Raw genomic sequence first — 13140 nt, 5'->3', positions numbered from 1 at the left:
ATTAGGTCACAAAACAAGTCTCAAAAATTCAAAAAATCAAGATCATAGCATGTATCGTCTTTGAACACAATGGGATAAAACTAGAAATCAATAAGAACAAATTTACAAATTATACAAACACATGGAAATTAAACAACATTCTCTTGAATGACAAATGAAGAATGACAATGAAGAAATCAAAAGGAAAATTTAAAGAATTCTTAAAACAAAAGAAAATGAAAATGCAACATACCAAAACCTTTGGGGTATTGCAAAAACAGTACTAAGGGGGAAGTTTATAGCAATAAATGCCTACATCAAAAAAATGGATTTCTTTCCATACACAGTGTGCACACCCCTGTAATCCAGCAGCTCAGGAGGCTGAGGCAGCAGGATCTTGAGTTCAAAGCCAGCCTCAGCAAAAGCAAGCAACTCAGTGAGACCCTGTCTCTAAATAAAAAATACAAAATAGGGCTGGGGATGTGGCTCGGTGGTCAAGTGCCCCAGAGTTCAACTGCCAGAACCAAAAAAAAAAAAAAAAAAAGGATTTCTTGTCTAGCATGCACAAGGCCCTATGTTCAATCCCCAGCACTGAAAAAGTTTTTAAAAACTGATTCCAAAAACACAGTCTAACAAGGCAACTCAATGAACCAGCAAATCGAGAATGAACTAAACTGAGAATTAACAGAAGAAAGAACAAAGATCAGATCAGAAATAAACAAACTAGAGACTAAAAAAGAAAAATACAAAAGACTAGTGAAACCAAGTTATTTTTTTGAAAAGACAAATAAAACCAAAAAGTCTTTAGCTAGACTAATCATGAAAAAAAAAGAAAAGAACCAAAGTTATAGTTTGGATGCATGGTGTCCCTCAAAAGTTCATGTATGAAACAACACACACACACACAAAAAAAAAAAAAAAAAAACATTTTCCAGAGGAAAAATGAATAGGTTGTAAGAGTCTTAACCCAAACAGTTGAATTAATCCCCCTGATAGGGATTAACTGAGTGGTAACTGAAGTAGTAGGGTGTGGCAGAAGGAGGTGGAATTAGGGCGTGGCTTTCATGTGTGTGTGTGTGTGTGTGTGTGTCTGTCTGTCTGTCTGTCTGTAGAGTAGAGAAGCTCTCTCTGCTTCTAGATCACCATGATGTGAGCTGCTTCCCTCTGCCTCACACTCCACCATAATATTCAGCCTCACCTCTGGCCCTGAAGAATGAAGCCAGCCTTGTGTGAACTAAGACCTCTGAAACTGTGAGCCCTCAAATAAACCTTTTCTCCTCTACATTGTGCTGGTCATGCTTTTAGTCACAGCCACTAAAAAGCTGACTAAAACAACCATATAAATAAAAGCAGAGATGAAAAAGGAGACATTATATAAGAGGCCATAAAACTGTAAAGGATCATTACATGCTATTATGAACAACTACAGACCAACATATTGGGTTTCTTGTTTTGTTTTGTGGTACTAGGGATCAAATGCATAGACCAACAACTTGAAAACCAAGAAGAAATATGATAAATTTCTGGACACATAAAACCTATAAAATTGAACCATGAAGAGAGAGAAAATCTGATCAATAATAAGTAAGAGGATTGAATCAGTAATAAAACATCTCCCAAGAAAGACATGCTCAAAACTGGATGGCTTTACAGCTGAATTTTTAACAAACCTTCAAAGAAGAACTAATTCCAATTCTCAAACTACTTCAAAGAACTGAAGGGGACAGAATCCTTCCAAACTCATTCTATGAGACCAACATTACCCTAATACCAAAAACAGATAAAGACAAAACAAAAGAGAAAACTACAAATAAAAAAAATATATATACATATATATATATATATATATATACATATTTTCACACACACACACACACACACACACACATATATATATCACTGATAAACAGAAATTCTTAACAAAATACTAGTAAATCAAATTCAAGAGCACATCAAAAAGATTAGATACCATGTCAAGTAGGATTTATCCCAAAGATAAAGGGACAGTTCAATATACATTAAGTAATAAACACAGTAAAAGAATAAACATAATTCACTGTATCAATAAATAAAGGACAAAAACCATATGATCACCTCAATAGATTCCTTCATGATAATTAAAAAAAAAATTAGGTAGAAGGATTGGGTATGGTAGTACACACCTGTAAACCCAGTGACTACAGAGGATGAGGCAGGAGGAGCATAAATTCAAGGTCATCTCAGCAACTTATCAGTACCTTGTCTCAAAAAATAAAGGATAAAATAAATAAAGAGTCAGGAGTGTCATTCAATGGTAGAGTGGCCCTGGGTTCAATCCCCAGTACTGAAAAATAAAAGGAAAAAAGAACATAACTGAACACAATAAAGGCTACATATGGGCAGGCTGAAATTATTTCCTTTAAAATCTGAAACAAAGGATATCTACTTTCACCACTCTTATTCAATACAGCATTGGAAGTTTTAGCCAGAGCAGGGTAAGTTAAGAAACAAAGGGTATTCCAAATAGGAAAGAAGAAGGTTAAATTATCCCTGTTTGCAAATGACTTTTTTTTTTTTTTGTACAAGGGATTAAACCCAGGGGCACTTAACCACTGAGCCATATCTCCAAGCCCTTTTTTTTCTAATTTATTTAGACACAGGGTCTCACTGAGTTGCTTAGGGCCACGCTAAGTTGTTGTGGTGGGCTTTGAACTTGTGACCCTCTTGCCTCAGCCTCCTGGGCTGCTGGGATTATAAGCATGCACCATCGCACCAAGCTAATGAAAAGATTTTATATTTAGAAAAACCTAAGGGACTAGGGTTGTGGCTCAGTGGTAGAGTGCTTGCCTAGCATGTGTGGGGCCATGAGTTCGATCCTCAGCACCACATATGAATAAACAAATAAAGAAAAAAATCCACAGGCAACAAAGAAATATATTTTAAAAAAAGGAAAACCTAGGGCTGGGGATGTGGCTCAAGCGGTAGTGCGCTCGCCTGGCATGCGTGCAGCCCGGGTTCGATCCTCAGCACCACATACAAACAAAGATGTTGTGTCCGCCAAAAACTAAAATAAATAAATAAATAAATATTTTTTTTTAAATCCCCCCCTCTCATTCTCTCTCTCTAAAAAAAAAAAAGGAAAACCTAAAGACTCCACACACACACACAAGATCATGGCATTTGCAGGGAAATGGATGGCATTAGAGCAGATTATGCTAAGTGAAGTTAGCCAATCCCTAAAAAACAAATGCTGAATGTCTCCTCTGATATACGGGGGGGGGGGGGGGGGGCACTCAAAATGGGGTAGGGAGGAAGAGCATGAGAAGAAGATTACCTCTAGATAGGGAAGAGAGGTGGGAGGGAAAGGGAGGGAGAAGGGGAATTGCAAGGAAGATGGAAGGAGACCTTCATCGTTATACAGAATACATGTATGACAATGTGAGAAAAAAAAAAAAAGAAGTGTGGCACATTAGATTGGGTAGAGAAAAATGATGGGAGGGGAGGGGAGGGGAAGGGGGGAAAGGAAGGACAGCAGAATAAAATAGACATTATTATTGCTGTATGCATATACGTTACTGCATGACCAATGTGATTCTGCAACCTGTACACTCAGAAAAATGAGAAATTATATCCCATCTTATTCAAATGTATGTCAAGATCATTGTACTGTCATGTGTAACTAATTAAAACAAATAAAAAAATATTAAAAAACCTGTTAGAATAAACAAAATCAATAAAGTTGCAGGATACAAAATAAACCTATAAAAATAAAAGCTTTTTTTTATAAAAGAATAATACCAAGAAAGAAGAAAGCAACCCCATTCACAGTACATGTACACACACACACACACACACACACACACACACAGGAATAAATTTAATCAAGGAAGTAAGTACCTCTACAATTAAAATTACAAAAAATAAGATAAATTGAGGAAGACACCAAAACATGAAAAGTAGCCCATGTTCATGGACTAGAAGTTGGAGTGTTAAAATGTGTATACTACCCAAAGTAATCTACTGATTCAATGCAATTCTTATCAAAATACCAAGTATCTCTTTTACAGAAACAGAAAAACACTCCTAAAATTTACATGGAACCACAAAAGACTCCAAACAGCCAAAGCAATCCTAAGCAAAAAGAACAAAATGTTAACATTGCAATATCTGACTTCAAAACATACTACAAAGCTATAGTAACCAAAACAGCATGGTACTGGCATAAAAACAGACACACAGACCAATGGAACAACAAAGCAAACCCAGAAATAAATCCATGTTTTTGCAGCTAACTGAGATGTATGGTGTGTGTGTGTGTGTGTGTGTGTGTGTATGATATATATGTATATGATATATATGCATACTATATATATATATATAAAATGTACATACATATAAGTACATATATATTTATACACAGACACTTCATACACATATAACAGTTTTATTTAGATGAGGTCTTGCTATGTTAGCCAGGCAGGTCTTGAATTTCTAGATTCAAGAGATCTATCTCCCTGCCTCAGGCTCCCAACTGTTAGATTACAGTTGCATGTCACCACACTCAGCTCAGCCAATTGATTTCTGACAAAGGTAGCAAGAAAATACACTGGAGAAAGGAAAGTCTCTTCAATAAATGGTGTTGGAAAAACTGGATATCCATAAGCAGAAGAAAGAAACTAGACCTCCTATCACTCACCATATTTTTAAAAAATCAAGTAAACAAGAACATAGGGAAAACACTGCAGGACATTGGTCTAGGCAAAGATTATTTTTAGATACAATCCCAAATGCACAAACATCAACAATTAAAATGACATAAAAGCTTCTGTGCAGCAAGGAAATAACTGATTGAAGACACACCTAAAGAATGGAAGAAAATTATTCATTTGCAAATTAATTCACTTAACATGGTATTACTATCCAGAATACATAAGGAACTCAAACAACAAGAAAAAAAATCAAATTTTAAAATGAGCAAATATGTGTTGGGTTGGAGATACAACTGAGCAATACAGTATGCACAAGACCCTGGATTCAGTCTCTGGTACCATAAAAAAAATTAAAATTAAAAAATACCCCACCAGCAATGGTGGTACACTCCTATAATCCCAGTGGCTCAGGAGGCTTAGGCAAGAGGATCACAAGAATAAAAGCCAGCTTCAGCAAGTTAGAGAGACCCTAAGTAACTTAGTAAGACTCTGTCTCAAAATAAAAAATTAAAATTAAAAACTTTATAAATAAAAATTAAAAGTTTAAATAAAAATTAAAATTAAAAAAAAAAACTGGCTGGAGATGTGGCTCAATGGTTAAGCGCTGTGGATCTAAACCCCAGTATTCCCCCCCAAAAAAGTCCCCTACAGCTAAGGTTGTAGCTCAGTGGAAGAGTGCTTACCTAGCATGTGTGAGGTACTGGGTTCTATTCTCAGCACCGCATATATATATATAAATAAATAAATGTCTACATATACTATGCCACAAAGCAACTCTTAGCAAATACTACCATGTATTTTATCAGATCATAATGGAATGAAATTGGAAATTAATGACAAAATAAAAATTTATGCATCACATGGAGATTGAACAATATGCTACTGAATGAATAATGGGTTACAGAAGACAAAAAGGAGAAGATTAAAAACTTCTTAGAGGTAAATGAGAACACAGACACAACATATTGAAATCTCTGGGACACTATGAAAGCAGTACTAAGAGGAAAATTCATTGCATGGAGTTCATTCCTTAAAAGAAGAAAAAGTCAACAAATAAATGACCTCACTATATCTCAAAGCCCTAGAAAAAGAAGAACAAATCAGCAGCAAAAGCAGTAGAAGGCAAGAAATAATTAAAATTAGAGCAGAAATCAATAAAAACAAAACAAGAAACAATTGAAAAAACTGACAAAACTAAAAGTTGGTTCTTTGAAAAAATAAATAAAATTGACAGACTCTTAGCCACACTAACGAAGAGAAGGAAAGAGAGAGCTCAAATTACCAGCATACCTGATGAAAAAGGCAGTATCACAACAGACACTACAGAAATACAGAAGATCATCAGAAATTATTTTGAAATCTTATACTCCAATAAAATAGAAGACATTGAAGGCATAGATAAATTTCTTAAGTCATATGATCTGCCCAGATTGAGCCAGGAAGATATACACAACCTAAACAGACCAATATCAAGTGAGGAAATAGAAGAAGCCATCAAAAGACTACCAATGAAGAAAAGCCCAGGACTGGATGGATACACAGCTGAATTCTACAAGACTTTTAAAGAAGAACTAATACCAATACTCTTCAATTTATTTCAGGAAATAGAATAAGAGAGAGCACTTCCAAACTCGTTCTATGAGGCCAATTCTAAAACCAGACAAAGACAATTCAAAGAAAGAAAACTTCAGACCAATATCTCTAATGAACATAGATGCAAAAATTCTCAATAAAATTCTGGCAAATTGAATACAAAAACATATCAAAAAGATTGTGCACCATGATCAAGTGGGATTCATCCCAGGGATGCAAGGTTGGTTCAACATACGGAAATCAATAAATGTAATTCATCGCATCAATAGACTTAAAGATAAGAATCATATGACCATCTCAATAGACGCAGAAAAAGCATTTGACAAAATACAGTACCACTTTATGTTCAAAACACTAGAAAAACTAGGGATAACAGGAACATATCTCAACATCCTAAAGGCTATCTACACTAAGCCTCAGGCCAACATCATTCTAAACAGGAAAATTGAAGGCATTCCCTCTAAAATCTGGAACAAGACAGGAATGTCCTCTTTCACCACTTCTGTTCAACATAGTTCTTGAAACACTGGCCAGAGCAATTAGACAGACGAAAGAAATTAAAGGAATATGTATAGAAAAAGAAGAACTTAAATTAGCTCTATTTGCTGACGATATGATACTATACCTAGAAGACCTAAAAACTCCAGGAAAACTTCTAGAACTAGTAAATTAATTCAGCGAAGTATCAGGATATAAAATAAACACCCGTAAATCAAAGGCATTTCTGTATATCAATGACAAATCCTCTGAGAAGGAAGTGAGGAAAATTACTCCATTCACAATATCCTCAAAAAAAAAAAAAAAAAAAGATACTTGGGAATAAACAAAAGAGGTGAAAGGTCTATACAATGAAAACTACAGAACCCTAAAGACAGAAATCAAAGAAGACCTTAGAAGATAGAAAGATCTACCTTGCTCATAGATAGGTAGAATTAATATTATCAAAATGACCATACTACCAAAAGCACTACACAGATTTAATGCAATTCTGATCAAAATCCCAATGACATTCCTCATAGAAATAGAAAAAGCAATTCATCTAGAAAAATAAGAGACCCAAAATAGCTAAAGCAATCCTAAGCAGGAAGAGTGAAGCAGGTGTGATATCACTATACCAAAACTTAAACTATAGTACAGAGCAATAGTAACAAAAACAGAATAGTATTGACACCAAAACAGGCTGGTAGACCAATGGTACAGAATAGAGGACACAGAAACTAACCCACAAAATTACAATTATCTTATATTAGACAAAGGTGCCAAAAACATGCACTAGAGAAAAGATAGCCTCTTCAACAAATGATGCTGGGTAAACTGGAAATCCATATGCAACAAAATAAAATTAAACCCCTCTCTCTCACCATGCACAAAACTCAACTCAAAATGGATTAAGACCTAGGAACTAAACCAGAGACTCTTTGTCTAATAGAAGAAAAAGTAGGCCCTAATCTTCATCATGTGGGATTAGGCCGCAACTTCCTTAATAAGACTCCTATAGCGCAAGAATTAAAACCAAGAATCAATAAATGGGATGGAATCAAATTAAAAAGTTTTTTTCTCAGCAAAAGAAACAATCTGTGAGGTGAACAGAGAGCCTACATCCTGGGAGCAAATTTTTACCCCTCACACATCAGATAGAGCACGAATCTCTAGGGTATATAAAGAACTCAAAAAGCTAAACACTGAAAAAACAAATAACCCAATCAACAAATGAGCCAAGGACCTAAACAGACACTTCTCAGAAGATTATATACAATCAATCAACAAATATATGAAAAAATGCTTATCATCTGTAGCAATCAGAGAAATGCAAATCAAAACTACTCTAAGATATCATCTCACTCCAGTCAGAACGGCAGCTATTATGAAGACAAACAACAAGTGTTGGCAAGGATGTGGGGGGCGAAGGTACACTCATAAATTGCTGGTGGGACTGCAAATTGGTGCAGCCAATTTGGAAAACAGTATGGGGATTCCTTGGAAATCTGGGAATGGAACCACCATAACCACCAGTTATTTCTCTCCTCGGACTATACCCAAAGGACTTAAAAACAGCATACTACAAGGACACAGCCACATCAATGTTTATAGCAGCACAATTCACAATAGCTAAACTGTGGAGCCAACCTAGATGTCCTTTAGTGGATGAGTGGATAAAAAAAATGTGGCATATATACACAATTGAATTTTACTCAGCATTAAAAAAGAACAAAATCATGGCATTTGCAGATAAATGGATGGCGTTGGAGAAGATAATGCTAAGTGAAGTTAGCCAATCCCAAAAACACAAATGCCGAATGTTTTCTCTGATATAAGGAAGTTGACTCATAGTGGAGTAGGGAAGGACAGCATAGGAGGATTAGATGAATTCTAGATAGGGAAGAGGAATGGAAGGGAAAGGGAGCGGGCAGGGCATTAGAAAGGATGGTGGAATGTGATGGATATCATTATCCAAAGTACATGTATGAAGACACGAATTAGGTATCAACCTACTTTATATACAAACAGAGATACGAAAAATTGTGGTCTATATGTGTAATAAGAATTGTAATGCTGGGGTTATGGCGCTGGGATTATGGCTCAGAGGTAGAGCGCTCAACTCACATGTGCAAGGCCCTGGGTTTGATCCTCAGCACCACATAAAAATAAATAAATAAAATAAAGTTATTGTGTACAAAAAAAAATATTTAAAAAAATAATTGTAATGCAAAAAAAAAACAAGTACATGTATAAAGACATGAATTGGCGTGAACATACTTTATACAAAGATAAGAAAAATTGCGCTCTATATGTGTAATAAGAATTGTAATACATTCCACTGTCGTGTATTTAAAAAAATAAAATCAATTTAAAAAATGCTGGTGAGGATGCAGAGAAACGCACTGATTGGTGGAAATGTAAATTAGTATAGCCATTATGAAAAACAGTATGGAGACTCCTCAGAGACTAGAATAGAACTGGCATGTGATATAGCAATCACTCTACTGGATATATGTGCAAAGGAAATGATATCAGTATGTGGAAAAAATATCTCCACTCACACGTTTATTGCAACACTACTTACAATAGCCAAGATATGGAATCAACCCAGCTATCCATCAATGGATGGATGAATAAAGAAAATATGGCATATATACACAATGGAATATTATTCGACCGTAAAAAGAATGAAACTGTCACTTGCAGCAACAAAGATGAAACTAAAGGACATTATGTTATGTGAAATAAGTCAGATCAGAAAGACAAAAATGTTATGTTCTCACATATATAGAAATTTAAAATCTCACAGAAGTAGAGAATAGAGAGTACCAGAGCCTGGGAAATGGGAGAGGAGGGGGAAATGGGGAAAAGATGATTAGTGGTTACAAAGGTATAGATGAATAGGAGGAATAACTTCTAGTGTTCTACAGCATAGTAAAATAACTATGCTTGACAACAATTGATTATTTCAAACTAGCTAGAAGATTGTGTACGTTCCCAACATGAAGAAATGAGATATGTCTATAGTCCTGATCCTATCATTATACATCGTACATGTATTGAAATATCACATATACCCCATAAATATGTACAACTACTAAGTATCAATTAAAAATAAAATACATGGAAAGAAACAAAGTGACTCAAGACCCACTAGGCCACACGCTTTAAGCCCCAGAGAGACCAAACATTTTTGCAATAATCCTGTCACTGCTCAAAAGGATTTCTGCACCTTCTCTTGGTATCATCTTTGAACCAGATTTTAGAACACAAACCCAAATTCTGTCATTATCTACAGAACATCTCATCTTTTGGTGGAAGATGGTACAAAACTGGTGCTCCCTTGACCAATCAGTTCACCTTATTCACCAGATTTGGCTCTGAGTGATTTTAGACATTTTGCCCAAGTCATATCTGGCTATCCTCAAAGGCCAGGAGCACTGAAAAAGGTTCAGTGCTATAAATATCTCACACATTGTATAGTCAGTTCAAAGGGGGAGCTCCAGAAGTTTTGTGAAAAAGCAACATCTTGAGAATGGGGTTATAGTGATCACAACAGCTACCATTATTAAGCCAGCCATTGGGTTAAAGTGCCTTTCATGCCTCAGTTCATCTGAGTCTCATCTGTGAAGCACATATTATCATTCCCATTTTACAGATGAGGATTGATATACGGCCTGTTCAAAAACCCAAAGCCTATGTGTGAATTCCAATTCACTTCTGTGTTTCTTTTCTGGTCAAATGTCCAAATGGCTGCACCCTGGACACTGAGGGAATGAAGCTAGGGCAATAAGATCACTGAACACATTTACCATCACATCCCTCTTCCCAAACATGGAGCAGAAATGACAAGCAAAACCAGCCTCTCTGCCCAGACAGTATCCTGAGGAGGAAAGAGAAAACAAGAAGTGAGAGAAGCAGGCCACCCTTGTTCAGCTCCTAAGTAAATCCCAAGCTTTGGTGCCCTCTCAGCTGGTTTCTTGGGGCTCCCTTCCATGCTAGATCATCAGCACTCTCTTCTCCCACCCATTATCATTCCAAATATCAATTTCCTCTCAACTGGCAAGATACCCCAACTGAGGCGTTAGCTGACAACAGCTTACCAAGTCATACTTTCTTGCGCTTGTATCTGAGTAAGATATTCTTAAAAGCTTCAAGATCCAAAAAGATGAATGACTTTATAATGGTAGGTTGATAGACTGTGACAGAGACAGACTGCTAGGGCAACATTTTGGGACAGAAGCCTGCTTTACACAGGCTCAAATGAAACCACAAAGTAGCTGCTCCCATACTAAAAATAATGTCTGACATTTATTGACTATATTGTGCCAGTCCCAATAGGTGCTTGGTCTATATAATCACTTTTAATCAACACTAAAATCTCAACAGGAAGGTACCACCCTGGTCTTACAAATGAGGAAGCAAAGTTCAGAAATGTTCAAATTGCCAGAGTAGGTGGGTAAAAGGGAGCATATAAAGGGCCTGTGCTCCTTCTACTGTAATTCACTACCTCACCTCTCTCCTCAATCACCTTTTTTAAGGCCAATATCTCACAACCACAGCCCTTTTGGTATTTACACTCCATCTAAGATGTGGCATTCCAGGGAAGTACACAGCAGGAGCTGTAAAGGGAGACTATCTGCAGATCATACTGGTACACACAGCCATGGTGTCCTAGATGGCCATTAGCCTACATACATGCCTTTAGATAAGACAATTCCAGGTCATCAGGAGCATTTGCCTGGACTCCAGGCTCTGAAGAAAGTATTACAAGTACCACCACCCCACCCCATTTTCACTACTGTGAAGGTGGCTGGCTACATAATTTGGATTTTAAATGCCATCAGGGCAGCAATTTTTATGGTATGAGAGAAAAGATGCTTCAACTCCTACTTGTGCTTACACATGATGATAGATTATGACAAATGGAAACCGCTTAGGAACAGACATAAGGATAAAAGCGGCTTCTTTTGCTGAAAGTCAGTATTAACATTTTTCTGAGACTACACTAAATAGAGCTAATATAAATGGGCTAGAATAATTATGGCTCTGAAAGCTCATCTATTTGGTTGGACTATTATCCAAAAGGGACTTACTAGCACACAGTCCTTAAGTAAATTCATCAGTATGCTTTTGTTAAATGTGCTTCTGCTAAAGCTCTCAACAGGGGGCATGGGGATCCTCATGAGCTGCAAGTTGGAGAAGGGACACAGCCCCAATCCCTTGAGAACCTCAGGTGTTTTCAGAGCCATTTTACTGCCAATGCCATTTTACAGCCACAACCTCATGCTGCAGTCAGTCCCACCTTCAAGGGCCTCTGGGATCCCATTCTCATTGTCCTTGAAGAGGAGGCAAAAAAAACAGCACCAATAGGATCTTAGTCAGAAAACATTAAAAGCTCAAAAGGATTCGTGACTCCTAACTGTATGTTCTCTCCTGCTCCACAAAGTGAGGGGAAAGGCAGAGAGAAAACAAATGACTTCAGAGAGAAGGTGGAAGCTTGCCATGAGCCAGAGGTGAACCTTGGCTGAGCTGGATTGTTATTAAATTCATCACAATTGTCATTTGCACTTCAAGGACCTCCAGTTCCAAAGCCTCCAGCGCTTTATCCAACATTTAGTGGGAGTGCTGGGGGTTGGGGAAGGAGGCCAGGGGAGGGTAAAAATGTCAGAAAGCTGATAGTCAGATTTTCTCAAAGGAGGGCATGGGGGCGCTGGCCAAGGGCAAACTGTTGCTGAGACAGGTAGGAGAAAGAGGTCAGGAGGCTTAGCATGCTGCTGCCAGGCCAAACTTAGGCCTTCTTGGGCATTCTCCTTCTGCCTGTGACAAAGACAGGGGCCCTGAGCAATGAAGTCTAAGTTAATGAAGAGAGGCCTGGAAAGAACAAGAAGAAAATGAGAGAGGATAAAGAAAGCCTGAGGGCTGGGGTTGTGGCTCAGTGGTAGAGCGCTCGCCTCGTGTTGCGAGACCTTGGGTTCGATCCTTAGCACCATGTACAAAAATAAATAAGTGAAATAAAGGTGTTGTGTCCAACTACAACTAAAAAAAATAAATATTAAAAAAAAAAAAAGCCTGAGAAATCACAAGCAAGAAAGAAGAGGAAGAAGCAGAATCTTACTTGGTGCTCACCGCATAGGCAGTCAGCTCATGGGGAGAATCCTGACCTTTCCAGCTGTGCCTCAAACTGGTAGTGTGATTTTGGACAAGTAACTTGAAATCTCTGACCCTAAGTATTCTCCTTTTCAAAATGAGAATAATAATAATAATACTTCATAGGGTTATTGAGAGAATTAAATGAGACTACATATAAAGCACTTATATGAAACTACTTGGTACATGAAACTACTTATTATTATCATCATTACTATAGCATCATCATCTTTTCCCCAAAGGATAACTG

At 37.0% G+C, this 13140-nt stretch overlaps 1 protein-coding gene across 8 annotated transcripts in view; it reads right to left on the bottom strand.

Annotated features, from left to right (window-relative positions):
* Sil1 (SIL1 nucleotide exchange factor) overlaps window positions 1-13140 on the bottom strand; it is a 262407-nt gene that overhangs the window by 192532 nt on the left and 56735 nt on the right. The window lies entirely within an intron of this gene.

The sequence above is a fragment of the Marmota monax genome, unplaced genomic scaffold (genome assembly GCF_021218885.2).
Source record: "Marmota monax isolate L192 unplaced genomic scaffold, Marmota_monax_Labrador192_F-V1.1 WCK01_AAM20220418_F8-fsc00006, whole genome shotgun sequence".
In the NCBI taxonomy this organism is placed as follows: Eukaryota; Metazoa; Chordata; class Mammalia; order Rodentia; family Sciuridae; genus Marmota; species Marmota monax.
The sequence above is the reverse complement of the archived record's forward strand: the minus strand, read 5'-3'. Positions and strand labels throughout refer to the sequence as shown.